Source organism: Triticum aestivum, chromosome 1B (assembly GCF_018294505.1).
Source record: "Triticum aestivum cultivar Chinese Spring chromosome 1B, IWGSC CS RefSeq v2.1, whole genome shotgun sequence".
In the NCBI taxonomy this organism is placed as follows: Eukaryota; Viridiplantae; Streptophyta; class Magnoliopsida; order Poales; family Poaceae; genus Triticum; species Triticum aestivum.
Genome location: NC_057795.1, coordinates 354,007,668 through 354,020,293, shown reverse-complemented (window position 1 = coordinate 354,020,293; position 12,626 = coordinate 354,007,668). Strand labels below are relative to the sequence as shown.

General features: G+C 44.3%; 1 long non-coding RNA gene across 5 annotated transcripts; it reads left to right on the top strand.

The window, feature by feature from the left end:
• Positions 1-882: 882 nt before the first annotated feature.
• LOC123123592 (uncharacterized) lies at positions 883-5,120 on the top strand. Of its 5 annotated transcripts, none has more exons than XR_006460697.1 (6): positions 883-1,487; positions 2,154-2,295; positions 2,431-2,520; positions 3,101-3,185; positions 3,383-3,547; positions 4,836-5,120. It is a non-coding gene; the product is annotated as an uncharacterized lncRNA (long non-coding RNA). The 5 variants fall into 5 exon arrangements; XR_006460696.1 differs by having other exon boundaries at positions 3,101-3,208; XR_006460699.1 differs by having other exon boundaries at positions 883-1,502.
• The last annotated feature ends 7,506 nt before the right edge of the window (positions 5,121-12,626 follow it).

Genomic DNA, 12,626 nt, shown 5'->3' with positions numbered 1-12,626 from the left:
GAGATGGACATCGGTGCTGAGGGCACAAGTTCATGGCGTTCGGTATGTGGTATGTGATTTCCAGGGGAATAGTAGAACTCAAGCAGCTGTAGTTCTGTGAATTCAGGGGATTTCAGCCAGGCGTCCACCGTGCAGGGCATGGTATGCTTGCTCAGGTAGCATGACGGGATACAGAGGCTTTGAACGGAGCCCTGGTGGGAGGAGATGATGTCTCTGGCAATTTCAAAATCATTGGAGAGATAGCTGACGACAGACGAGATTAAGGGGCACGGCGCGCCATAGAGGGCGCCACCGAATTGAGAGAACTTGGGTGCGGCAGCAATCCTTGGTGGGGAGAAGCGAGATGATCTCCCCAAGAACGGCGTCCGGGAGATCGCTGATGCGGTCCACCCGAGATTCTACGGGTTCCTGGGATCCGGTGGGGGCGGGGTCGCTGCTTCTCCCCGCGTTGCCGGGTGCGGGATCTACAACACTACAAGAAATCTGTTAATCCATGAAGGATTTTGGGTGACGTTCTTGAAATTGTCATGGAAACCGTCATGGATCAGCAAGATAGAGACAACCCCCAAAATGGCAGCCCCTGGATGACGGACATTAGGGGATCATCACGGAAACCGTCACATATCGACCAACTACCTCCCATTTTTCTTTCTTTATATGCAATCTAAACCGTCATGAATGGCCTCTGCTGATGTGTCGGGTGTGCCCATTTATCTGCCCCATTTGTCAGTCAGTCATTCAACGATATATAGAGATTGTAAAGAAAAGGGCGCGCCTGAAGTTTGAGAGAGGGCGCGAAGATGCAAAATTTTAACTGGCCAATGCGCCAGGGTGGCAAAATTTTGAGCCAGCCCATTTAACTCCACAGCACACACACACCTAACCCTAATTCCCCATTCTCTCCTCCCGTCCCCTCAGCCGCCACCACTCCACCAATCTCCCCCCGCCCGCTCCACGCTGGCGCCGCCGCAGAACAGGCCTTACCTGTCCCGATCCATCGATGCCCTCTCTTCTCCCCTCTATATGCGTCGCCCCGTCCCCATCTTTCCCACCGCTATGGCCACCAGCCCGTACCTCCCACCCCATTCCAGATCACGCCCTCGAGCTGCGGCGACAGTGGTGGCAGCGGGTCCAACTGCTGCGGCTGGACGACGGTTGACGCCGTCTGCGCAGATCAGTTCGCCTTCCTGGGTCGCAGTCAAGCAGAGCATGTGCCACGGCGATCTACGCTGCCCATCTTAACCAGATCGACGCTGATGAGAGGTCTCTAATGTCCCTTGCAGTGGCCACGGGTCCATCTTCGGTCCACGGCAAGCTATGGTGAGGTACACATGGCGCTGATGGATGCAGTGTACAGGGGCGCCACCGCCACGCAGCTGGCCACCGGCTTCTGCCTGCTGCGGTACCGTGACGAGCACTGCTTCTCGGCTTTGCCAGGGCCCTCCCGCCCCGTGTTTATGTGCTGATCCTCGTCATCATCTTCGTCGGTGGGTTCCTCCCCTGTAAGCTCTGATCCCAGTTGTTATCTGTTTAGTTATTTATGGGTACATCTGCACTAGATAGGTTATGTTTCTTGGTACTCTGTAACTTGAAGATATGTCATGTTACAGAATGCAAATCTGTAAGTCATGGCCGTGTCCTCAATCTGCAAACAAATAAATCCTTATCATATATTTTGTCCATGTGTCCCATGTATCAACTCTTCTTCCATGCATACGAGGAGGGATTCGTGAGTATGAATTTCATATCTGGCTCTGCTTAGATTCAGATTGGCCTAGTACTGGATACATGTTTTGAGTACATTAATTGGTCTGGTATTGGATTTGAGTGCATTAAAAGTGACCTAATATTGAATTCAGATTTTTTAGTACACATTATTTGGCCTCGTAATTAGATTCAGATCTCATGTGTATGTGTTGAGTAATGCTACTGTCCCAAGGGACGACTGAACAAGCAACCCCTGCTCTTATGCATGTGAATTTTGACATATGCCATGGTTAGTAATGTTCCTCATGTGTTATGGTCTAGTCTATTGGCTGTTTGTCCTACTCTTGTATGCCAGTTATTTTAGTGCTTAAATGGCAGGTGTGGCAAACTATGCTTCATATGTCATTTCCATGGAATTAATGTGCTTGTACTGTTTCACAATTCAGGATGGTTTTCTTGGAAGTTGGTCTTGTATCATTTCTACTTCAAGGAAATGAAGCCACTGGTTATGGTCTCTTTGGCACACAACTTAATTTGTTATCTCTGAAACTGTAGCCGGCTGTAGCCAGTGCTGATGTACTTCTCAAGGTATGTTATTGCTCAGTCTTTATGATGTAGCCAGATTAATTGTGATTCTGTGATATACTTGCATGCTTCATTCTTAATTAAGATATACTCTATTGCTGATCTTTTGCTCGTTGGACGACGTGCTTGCCAACAAAGCGCTCCATCACGGGCTCAAAGAGTACTCCAGCCGAACCACACTCCCACGGCTCTACGTCGATGACGAGTTCTTTGGTGGCCGCACTGTTGGTACGTATATTTGTGCTTTCTCCCTTTCCTTCTCCCATGTTATGGTTCAGGACGTTGAGACCCTCTGTTACAGGCAGTACACGTGCATGGTATTTGAGTCTGAATCAGTTCTGTGAGAAGCCTGTTTTGTTTAGCATCAGGGCATGCCAATTCATTCATTAATCTAACATATATCTTTAGTGTGAATTACCATCCCATAACCTAATGAAATCCATTGCAAATTCTTTTCCAGTTTTACTTATGTGTAACAAAAATCACTTCGCCTGCTGTTGGCTCATGAACCCAAGTGTGCTCTAGCACTTCTGCACCATGGTTATGAAACTATAACAATCATATCCCTAGTGCTAGAATGCACAGATACTTTGTGGAACCAGCGTATCTCTATCTGATCCATTTTAAAATTCGTGCATGATAAGAAATATGAAAGCAATGTAGAAGAACCAAATAAATCTCATTCTGTCCACATGAATATTAACAAAATAGAAATGATCAATTAATAAAAAGGACAAATCCCAAGATTCACTATGCAGTCCATCAAGATTATATGTTTTTCCTATAACAGAAGTATTTCATATCGTAGGATAATTGGAGCTCGGAGACCATGGTCATGGTGTTGTTTGTACAGAAACCTGCGCCGACTTCCTTCTACAATTAACTTTTAAGATGTAATTTTCCATTAGTGAGCATGGTAATTGGAAACACTGTAATGATAAACTAATTAAAGAATATATATTCTTTAGTAATAATTGCAGAATAGTTCATACATGAGACATGAGCTCATCGGGCCCATGCTGTTGGGGTATGTGCCATGCTGGACACATTTGATTTTTTTGTGGTTGTCTTAAAGTTTCTTAACGTGCAGGTAATGCCCCTGAACCCCATTCTCATCCCATTACAGCGGGCTAGACGTCGTCCTCCTCGATGCGGCCGTCCCCGACGAGCTATCTTGGCCAGAGGAGGCGGAGCAGCAAGGCCTTCTATCATCGTGCATGGACCGACAGTTGCATCCTCCTGCTCTCCTAGTGTGGTGAGCTTCCTCTCCCCCCCCCCCTTACCCCAAATTTGGATGATACTTGCAATTGTGTAGCTATATACGAAACATATCAGGTCTTGGTTCAATTTGTATGTGTCGATTCGGTTGAACCTTGACTGAAACCAAAGGATCACGTTTGGATGTTTGATTTTCATTAGTATGCAATACTTGTTTGTTCAAACAAATTGCTTTATACAATCGTAATGGGGACACCTCTATATGGTTCAAGCACTAGCACAATCTCTGTACTTTCTGGAACATAGGAGAAAATAAAGCAGTAAATGTTTTAGAGATACACACACGCACAATTTCAGAGATGAGTAGTATCGAAGTATGAAGCTGCATGTTCAGTTAGTAAACAAGCACAGAATGTTCGTGTAAAAGGGGTTCATTTCTTTTACATACATGCATGGCCAAATTTTTTTGTAAGAGATAATTAGCTTCATGTAAATAGGATGAAACTTGCAATTGTACAACTTTGACTGAAACTGGATGCTCAGTTTTTATTAGTGTGCACTACTTATTGGTTCAGTTTGGTTCAATATACAACTTTGGATGTTTAGTTTGCTTGTGCATATGATTGAAATCTCACTAAACCTAATATCACTTGCATCTGTACATACATATGAATAAGCACCATGTTTTTCTTTCAGTCTGTATGTGTCAATTTGGTTGAACTCTGACTGAAACTAGAGCACCCCGTTTGAATGTTCAGTTGTTATAATTATGCAGCACTGTTTTGTTCAATTTATTTTATCAGGTACGGTTTGGTAACCTTGCTGCTTCTACTACTTAAAATTATATTCCCTCCTTATTTCATACATTTACTGCTCCTCTGCTGGATTAAATTGATTTGACGCATATATACACTCTTAACTTGTAAACTTATGGTGTGGTGATGGTGCTTAGTCAGAATATTAGATGAAACATGAAGTTAGTGTTCATGTTTAATTTATTTCCTTTGTATGGTATTCTGAAATAAGTGTGGTTGCTAGTTACACACTTTTGTTGCCAAACAAGTGCATTGGTTCTCACATTCATAGGACCAATAGCAATGGGCAGTGAAAGTCCCGTTTTATAATTGCCAACATATCAGTGACTTACTCCAGGTCATCTAAAATAGAGACCCAAAATAAAATACAGCTATGCAATTTTGACATTGTTTCTGTTGGCGGTTTGGTACCACCCCAAACAGACAAGAATTCTGTGCATTTTATTCCAACAGTCAAACTGAGATACCTCAACAAATTAATTGATTGTTTTTGTTAATTGTTGTTTGCAGGAAGAATAATTCTTGCAGATGTGAGGGAAGAACTTGTGGAGAGGCTTGCCTCGCTCTTCACAGAGGGCCAATGCATACTTGTTTTACTTCTGGATGAACTTGTATCTCTATATATGTTTGTAAATGTCCCCAATGTGGCTTTAGTGATGTCATCTAGGATGCTTGTTGTAATGGATGATTCTTTTAGAAAGGGTCATGGATGAAATAACATGGAAATTTGTAAACTTGGTCAAACTATGGGCCTGGTACGTCAAAATAATTGAGTCGTGTAAGTTTGTTGTGCTAGCTGGGCTGATGGATGGAATGGATTGTTTTTGAATTGGGTGAATATCATAGGCCTAGATTTTCTTGTTGGGCCTTATTTGGTGAGCAAAAATAGGCTATTGGGCCGAGCTAGATAGAAATAAGTGGGCTGAAACATTATTGGGCCAAAGGCCATGCTGGCGCCATATAGATGCCATGCTGGCGCCAACTAGATGCCACGTCAGACCGATGCTGGCGCCATGCAGATGCCATGTCAGAACCATGTTGCTGCCACATCATGTCAATCTTGACGGATTAGTCCGTCACAGATAGGGCTGGGTATTCGGTTTATATGGTTAATACGGTTTGGTTTATTCGATGTTTTATAATTTCGGTTTTGAAGAAATGGAAACCGAATTAATCACACAATATTTAGAAACCGAACTATATTTACCCATAATATATCGGTTCGGTTTATTCGGTTAACCAAAAAACCAAAATACATGCACTCATCAGTATATATCACAAGAACTAGCAACCTTAACATCAGTCCGTGCTTTATTCGGTCAAGCAAACTAGTGAACATAACTAAGTGCAAAATCACATGGGGCGTTACATGTATTATGTACGGAAGAATATGTGTGATGCGTGTAAACTAAGCAACTCATGCACTAATTGATACACTAATTGCTAGTTACTTCCATAACCAAGCGCCGGGCATGCATACATACTCCTACGAGTACTAGTTAGATTGTCAGATTAGAAACTCATCTAGTGGCTGGCCTGACGTCTGCCACAACCAACAAGTATGTGCCAGAGGACGCGCCCCCGCTGCACTTTCGAAAACAAGGTATTGCATGGGGTATCGTACATATCGGTTTTTTCGGTGTATTCGGTTTTTGGACACTGGAAACCGAACAAAAACCAAACACCGAACAACCTTAAAATTTCCCACCGAACAAAAAATCGAATCACCGAATTAATAGATAAATCGGTTAATATGGTTCGGTTCGGTTCGGTTTTTCGGTTTTCGGTTCAAAAGTGCCCACCCCTAGTCACAGAGGCCCGGGCCTGGGCGGGCCAAGGGACTAATCGATGACGGTCAGGAACTGTCATGATGGTATAGTTGTCAAATTATGACGCGATATACATGACGGACCCTAGGTCCGTCACAGGCCTCCCTCCACGACGGCTTTACACTGTTTTGTGACAGACTGTATCCGTCATGGATTAACAAGATTCTTGTAGTGCAATAGGCGTCGCCGCTGGCGGGAGCCTCATCTTCTTGGCGCTGGTGTCAGCCGACTCCATTTTCCTCGAGGGCGTCACGTCGCACTCACGGATTTGAGCAGAGTAACGAATGACGAGCCTAGTTGTAGTGCGAGCGAAGAAGAAGGGGAGCTGGGGATTTTTTGTTGGAGTGAGGAAGAGGGGGAGCTGGGGTTTTCTGTAGGAGTGAGGTGAGGAATTTGGGGGTACAAGTGGAGCGAGCTGACGTGAGGTGGGTGGGAGCGAGGAGGAAGAAGAGCACCCAGTTTTTTGGGGGGCGGTGTGCTGGGTGTGGGTAGCGCCTTTTGAATTGATTTTAATATTTACTAGTGTGGATTGGCTGTTTTGTCTTGGGCCCAGAGAAACAATTACTACTAGTACAGTGGAGACACTCTACAGCTACCCAGAAAAACAATTGCTACTAGTAAAGTGGAGACACTCTACTGCTTCTGGCTCCTCCTAGGTCATTGAAACGTCTCCCTCCACTGAATGCCGTTATACTTTTGTTCACCGGCATGCGGGCCATGCAGCGCGCGGGCTCAAATGCCATCCACCAAATTAGAAGGCAGTATGCAGGCGGAGAGTCACCCTAGTCGTAGTGCGGCAGTAACGAGCTGTCGTATCACAAAACCTCACCTCCCCGCAGTTTAAGTTTGACGGACGAAGCAACCATCATTTCACTCTTCGCTGAATCCCCTTCTCCCTCACCGTCTTCAAGAAAGGCAACACTCGCATATGCCACTGTTCTTCTCTCCCAACGAAGGGAAGGTAAGCGGATCCGTGATGTTGGTATATTTTCGTTTAGAAAAAATAGAACTTTTGCAAAGCAGTAACCGATCCTCACTCTCTTTTTTGTTTCATTGTCATTGCAATTGTGTTTTCCTTTCAGTGGTCTCCTAGTATTCGTCAGTTTCATGATGGACCAAGGAGAACCAGGCAAAGATCTGCCGATATTGGAGCAGACGCGGGAGGCTGATCCCCACGAGACAGAGAGCTCCAAGAAGATGGAGGCAACCACCGAGCCGACCCCAGATACGCTCACGGCCACTACTGAGATGGCCAACGCCCGGTTTGAGGTTACAGCCCCCATCGCACTGCAGGAGCAGTTTTCCCCCTTCGAGGATGTCCCCCCTCCCGCTGAGCTGCCCAAGGTGATTTCCTTCTTTGCCGATCTCGATTGTGGTTTTTCATCTAAGTATGTGGTGATTTTTTTAGAAAAGGAAATATGTGGTGATTAATAATGCAAAATTTTATTAGCTTCGATGCCATGCTATACATAGTGGTTTAAATAACTTGTGTTTCTTATACTGAAAAGTAATTCAGAATTTGTTTCTGTTTCAATTAGAGCCCTGATGCAGACAAGGATTGTGTGGTTGTGCATGTCACTCGCTATGAGGCGGACGACCTGAATATACGCACTAGGAAAACAAAGTTCTTAGGCTGTTGGATCCTGGAAGCCATTTGCGGTTGTACCAATGAAAAGTTGTATTCCAGCCTCACTATTGTCAGGCGTCTTGTCCAGGGTGTACTGAAGCACAAGAAGTTCAAAGCTACTCCTTTGTTTGTGAGGCATACTGTTCTTGTCAAGCTTACGCATGAAGATGATGTGGCATGCCTCCACAAACAAGTTTATCAGTGGCAAGACCACAAGGTTGTCTTCATGAAGGTTCACAGGATTGAGCTGCTGCGGGACGTCTTCGATGATGTTCATGGCAAGGTCCGTCTTATGTCCAACCCAAATTAGACCGAGGCATGAAATAGTTGCCCTAGCTAGTGTTTAATAGTAGTTTGGATTGTGTCTAATTATCCGAACCTTGCCTGTTATCGACCCCTCTGGGGCTAGTACTCTGTTTGAATCCGTCTATGGGAACTGCTGCTACTTTTGTGTGCCCGTGAATCATGTGAGAACCATCGTAATTGTTGCCGAAACAGATGCGTCCTCACTAGTTTTTTCATGAATATGGCATGGTAAGACATATTGTCACAGTTTATCATACGAGTAGTGTGTGTTTTGATGAAATAGAGCACTCGTTCGAGAACCGTGCGCCGACGTATAGATAAGTACTTGTAAACATTGTTGGTGCTACCCCACTTGTAAGCAGTTGTGCAAAACACAACACATTGGCTCAGCTCGCTTCAACACTAGGCTATCGACCAGCTAACAATCAACAATCTGCTGTCTGACATATAAGCAACTATGTATCTTGTTACAATGGTTCATGCTGTTAATTGAGGCCACAATGTAATAAATTCCAAACGTTCACACGCTAGTCCAACGCTCATGTGGAACACTCACATTAAACTCGTCTTCATAAAAATCTTGAAAAGCATAAGTTAAGCAATTTTATACATCTCAATGATTCATAGAACATAACAAACATATACTAGTTCACAGCAAAAGACAAAGTTGTGAGAAGGTTTACAAATCAGGAAAAAACAAGCAAGGCTTCTCTGAGCAAAGGGCCTCCCGGCAGGCTTAAATTTCCTGGAGTTCACTCTGGTTTTTTCTTGTTGCCACCATCCATGGTTAGGTTCTCAAATTCCAGAATAACCAATTATAATTGTGGTCTTAGCTGGAATGTTGAACTGAACCATGCAGTGTACTGACCAGCTGAAATGCTTGTGCATTCCACTAAATTTAAGCACCGCTATTAGCAGAAATAAGCAGACCACAATGCCTCTTATCTGCGCACCTGTCCAAAAAGCCGCTGTGCAGCTGTGCCAGCTAGTCCTCGGTCCATGGATGAACTGGTAGAAAGTGCATTCCGGATTAGGATGCAGTTGTTTTCGGTCGTCCTTGCTACCAATGTAGGGATACCTTGAAGACGGGAGGTTAGACGATGACAACGAGGGATAGCCATCTCATTTTGCGCAGTTGTACTAAAACTGAGGTGTGTGCTTTTGATTGCGCAGATAGAAACGATACGGAGACAGACATCCCGAAACGATATGGAGACAGACATCCCTGTTTGCACAAGTACGAAATACGGTTATTTAAACAGTGACAGATATTACTACTTTCCCCCATTTCCTCTTAGAACCAAGTCCTAGATTCATGCTACAACTTTCCCACTTTCTTCCCTGTTTGAACCAACGCTTTGAGTCGACTGTATGAACTAGCTTTACTTCTAATAATAGTAGAAGTCTAGGTGGCTTTGGAACAGCGGACGGAAGTAGAAAATGATCCACACGAAGGGGGAAGAGCTGGGGCAGTAGAGCAAGGCAGGTTTCGAAGGAGTATATACCTGAGGGTCGTCGGCATGTGGCAAAGACGGCATTGGGAGGCCGCATCCTGGCCACAATACCGCAGGGAGGAAGAAGGGGTCGGAGGCCCTCCCGAGCCGGTGCTCTCTCAGAGAGAACGACACGGCCGCTGATCGGGACGCGCGGGCAGCCGTTGGTCTCCTCCCTCGCCGCTGCCGACAGCGTGAACGATGCACCTACACCCCTTCCTCGGTCGAGGTTGTCCGGCCATATTTGTGACCAGCCGTGAGCTGAGAGAGAGTGTGGCCACCTATGTCTTGCTTAGATCTGGAGAGCATGAGAGAGTGAACGAGAGGAACCCTAGTAAAGCAAGCGCTAAGGCTCCTGCTTTTATATATAGTGGAGTGATTTTGTTGTACTAGCTTCAAAAAAATGCGCTCCCCGCGAGTGGGTGTCAGAGAACTAGTGCGTGCGTGCACCGCTTCTCTTCGTGAGCATACAATATACTATGCCCAAAGAACGTTCACCACAAGAGTAATAGTATAAGTGTGTGACGTGTGAGCTAAAATAAAATGTGTGCGCCGTCTTTTGTTTTTTAGAAGTTCTGAGGGTAGGGTGTGAAGAGCACATATGTGCGTGACGTCTACCTGCAGATAGACGGTGGGCGCGACGTGCGAGTCTGCGAGAGGACTCGGGAGAGTCGTTACTCATGAGGGTGCGTGCGCAAGAGAGAGATGGGGGCACGTATCAATGCAATGCATGTGTCCGTAAATCATTATCCGACAAACGTTCGCCACAAGCCTTTTCCCGACGAACGCCGTACGAACCGTTAGATCGGCATCCGACAGTGTCAGTTTTGCCATGTCATTTAACAGAACAGCCACTCCTCGTACACACAAATCTTCCACGTGAGTGTTAGCAACTGCCGTATGCTCCCTCCGTTCCGAAATGCAGTGCATATAGCTTTATTGAAAATTCAAACCTCACAATCTTTTACCGAGTTTTCGTGTACCAAATTGCACATGTAGAATACCCTGTATATATCATTTCATTCATCTTCGAGAGGTAACTATAAAGATGGGCGAGGAGTCTACAAAGAAAGACCATCGTATCACCCGCAGCAATTTCAACCATCCTTTAGTGTCGAGGAATATCATAGGAACTCTATATGATATGATTTTTATAGGATTTTTTCCTTTAGAGCCAATTGGTTCATAGGAATAGATTCATATACTCTACATTTCAAAGGAAATAAACATGATATCATTTCTATAGCTTTAGAGCCACTTGGTTCATATGAATGGATTCCTATACTCCCTTAATTTCAAAGGAAAATAAACATTAGCATATATTCAATAGAAAAGTTCCTATGATATGAACCAAATTACATCTCTTTACTAATCGCTCCTCATAGGAATTGAGATACATGTCATCTCTAGATTCAATAGAAAAGTTCCTCTGATGTGAACCAAATGACATCTCTTTTCCAATTCCTACTCATAGAAATTGAGATGCTCCATGTCATCTCTTTCCCTACAACTTCCATGTATACATCTTCTATTCCTAAATAGATAGTACAACCCACTAGTAGTTTTTTTCCAAAACATGCAACTATGGCACAAGAACTATATAGTGTGCCAATAACTTTGAAAGATGGTCGCTGGATGAAGCTAACCCGACAGTGCAGAGATGGGCAAATCCGAGCACTACTGGCCGTTGGATATCATCAACATTCCACCAAATCTGCCACATGTACAATTTAGAAGACTCCATGGTTGAACTTAAGAATAATGCACAAACCTCAAAACACAAGCACTTCTCCTTTGTTCTAGAATCTTCTGTATCATAATTGATTATTTTTTTCTAAATGAATTGCCATTATTTGTTTTTTATTTTATGATTTACAATGCACAACCCCATGAATCTTAACATTTTTATAAAACTAATTGATTTTGAATGAGATGAACTATAAGAACTAAACGAACATCTACATCATGCATATATGACTCAAAGGTTTACATGCTATAGTGTGTATTTATTCATAATTTGGTTTCGAAATCTCATGCGTTTAATACATGTGTATCTTACTAGTTTTGAGTAGAGTAGCAAATTTCATGCGTCCCCGGGTATCTCAAAATGCAGGGCCCATGCATCATTGCCTTTCGGTCGAACCTACGTCCACAATTTTTTGTACGTACTATATCTCCACTGGTCCCCCAACCCAAAATGCTGCCTCGTTCCCATAAAACCAAGCGGCCCACACATATTTAAGGCGTCGACTCGAACCCGTTTACTATGACGTGGCCCCGCATGTCGTAGTAATCCTACAAACCCTACCGCCGCACTCATCATCGGTTTTCTTCAAGAGGACGAGGGAGAAGGCAATTTGTAGTGGAGGCGCTTTAAAAAAAAGGATCTGTAGAGGAGACCCCTACCGTAGGGTGCCCTAGGTAGCTGTCGCACGCATCATTTTTTTCTCTTTTTTCTTTATGCTCTTGCGCGCTAGAGTGAAATGATGGTTGCTTCGTCCGTCCAGCTTAATGCGGGAAAGGTGGGGCTTTGTGATTTGACCCCTCATCGCTCATTTTCTACTACTGCGACGCTACAACCAGGGTGCCTCCAATTCCAACCACTGCTCCGAACTGTAATTTGGTGCATCGCACGTGGAACAAGACGGTGGATGAGCCACATGTCTGCCAAAGGGGTCCTGTTAAGTGTGTTGCCATTTTGTGTGTGGACTGACCCTGCTTGAGTTGCTACGCCAACACGAGAGGAGCAGCCTACCACTTGGTTTTGCTCCTTGGCGAATCCCGACTATATTGATCTAAAAAGATATGTGCTGAACTACCCTCTCTGTCTCGGTTTTTTATTTGTAGGCATCTCGGTTTATAGGGCCTGCACGTAGTTCTAGGTCATCCATTTGACTAACTAAATATGAGTTACTATGTCACAAAAAGTATATCATTGGATTCTTATTGGTTGAATGTGAAGAAACAAGAAACGATGTAGAAGTTAATGCACCGCGCCTCAGTATTTTGGGATTATTTGGTTTTCGTAAGATGACTTACTCACCTA